The sequence below is a fragment of the Bombyx mori genome, chromosome 13 (assembly GCF_030269925.1).
Source record: "Bombyx mori chromosome 13, ASM3026992v2".
In the NCBI taxonomy this organism is placed as follows: domain Eukaryota; kingdom Metazoa; phylum Arthropoda; class Insecta; order Lepidoptera; family Bombycidae; genus Bombyx; species Bombyx mori.
Window position 1 is genome coordinate 12,944,943 of NC_085119.1, and position 2,301 is coordinate 12,947,243.

General features: G+C 36.1%; 1 non-coding gene across 1 annotated transcript; it reads right to left on the minus strand.

Annotated features, from left to right (window-relative positions):
• Positions 1 to 1,832: 1,832 nt before the first annotated feature.
• On the minus strand, positions 1,833 to 1,953 carry Mir3241 (microRNA mir-3241). The gene has a single exon (NR_107526.1). It is a non-coding gene; the product is annotated as a microRNA mir-3241 (primary transcript).
• Between the last annotated feature and the right edge of the window lie 348 nt (positions 1,954 to 2,301).

Below are 2,301 nucleotides of genomic sequence, written 5' to 3' on the forward strand. Positions count from 1 at the left end.
ACGACGGAGGTTGCGGTGCTCGATGTAGAAGCTTTGCACGCAGGTACAGGCGACGCAGGAGCAGCGAGCACGGCGGAGTCTTCGAGAGAGCTCGCAGTGTGATTGGCCTTGAAAGCCAGAAACTCTGAGGCGAGCTGTGGATGACGAAGTCGGAGGAATTCCGCGAACACAGCGTCCATGATCGCTGAGTGCCCAGGTGGGGCGGCCCCGGGTCTTGAAGACACTCGCCTTGCGGCGAGGCCCCAACTTCTCGGACCTGAGTGGTTCTATTGAACACAGGTGGCGATGCGGCACGATTACTACAGGACAAAGAAAAAACACAACAAAACGGAAATAACAAAAAGAAACAAAACAATTAAACACTTCCAGGAAAGCAGTTTGTCGGCAGATGTACCACGAACACAGAAATAACGAAAGGAAACAAAACAAATAAAAACTTCCAGGAAAAAACACTTGGTCGGCAGATGTACCACGAACACACTCCGCGCGAACAATGGCCGGGCTAACAAAAGCCGGGCGAACAAAGGCCGGGCGATCGAGTGGTCGATGGGCACGTCCGCACGTGACGGGTGCCTCTATCGGAATCATTTCAGATGCTTCCTCCACACAAATGTTTGTATAGAAATAACATGGACGTAATATATAAATATACACACACACACACACACAAACATATATAGGACTACGACGCTAATTAAATCAAACCACATTTGCAATATTCAATATCGATAGATATGTTTTTTTATAAATACATTTTTTTTTTAATATTGATTCGTTGAAATCTGTTTTTATAGTTTTTTTCGTATGTATCCATCCATTGAAATGCGCTTACAAGATCTATCCAGCAGGCTGTTATTTGTCGTTTTTGAGTTCGGGCATCTTTCAAACTTTCTCCTATTATGGTTTTGTTTTTTTGGACATCCAGAAATACCGGAAAAGAACCCTTTCTGCATATTCTGCCTTAAATACCTATTGCAAATCATAAATTGTGTGACATTCATTTGTAATGTGGAAAAAAATATTTATAAAATTATATTAGTTAATGTTATCGGTCGAGCGTCTTTGGAGTGAATTAATTCATCCTTTTTTGGGATAAAAAGTAAAATCGCTTTCTCGAAAGCCACAGGTATTTGCTTTCTTGTTCTACCCGAATGTGTGTAAGGGATGCTTATGAACCGACCGACATTTTTCATACACTATATATGGGATGGCATTAGAGTGAACTGAATGCTCTATTTTTAATTTTGCTTTCAATGTCCTTGATAGGAGGATTACATTGAAATTCAAAAAGAGGGTCCTTGTGTCTCTGGGTGTTGGGATCTCCATATGATTTCTCAGACTTAGGCAATTCATATGGCTTTTATAGTGGTCGTAAACCTTCATTGGTCAAGAATGTGCTGTTACATAAAAATGATACAATGAAAACTATAGTAAAAGTACTTTAGTATTTATAATATCTTCGAAAATACTCCTATCTTGTTTGCAGTAATATAATAATACCCCAACGCTAATTCCTACTAGTTTCATTTTCCCCTAAACCAGTACTCTAAAAACAGAATCTTCTTAGACCGAACAAAAAAGATTAGTTTTAGTTTTAGAAAAAAGATTACTTCATAAAAGGATTATTTTTTTCGATGTAAGAAGATTCTATTTTTATTTCTAAGAGCTTATGTTCAGTTAAATTTACATCTAAAAAGCAAAACATTTTCATAAATCACATGAAAGAAACCTTACAAGACTTTAGCAAAGAATAGTCAGATTTACCAACGATTACACGTTCAGTTCTCTATCATAATAATAAAGTCCAAATTAACATGAACTCTCCTAAGGATGTACCTTTCATTGCAGAACAAATTATCTTTCAATGTAGTCTGGAGCTCAAGATATTATTGGCAATTTTATTATGAGGCAAGACTGCTTTGGTAAAGATCCTTTATATTCTATGCGGTAGTGCAATTAGTAATGTCTTCTGATTTTTGGTATATTATCTATTGAACACTATTGTTGAATAATCGATATACATATATATATTTATATGTTTGCTTACAGAATCAAAATTTAACTAATAATCAAATTAAATTTGAAAAATAGATTAGAAACATTGACTCAATTAAAATCAATGGCAGGCTTCTAATACTCTGTAATTTCCATTTTAATATAAATCGCACATTAAATAAAATCATCGACATCGTATTGCGTAAAAATCGTTAATGCAAACTATATTCGTAATATGAAATTTACTGCAAATAATGTAGACTAGAGGTCCCGCAGTAGTCGACTATAATTAATTGTAATTGTAAG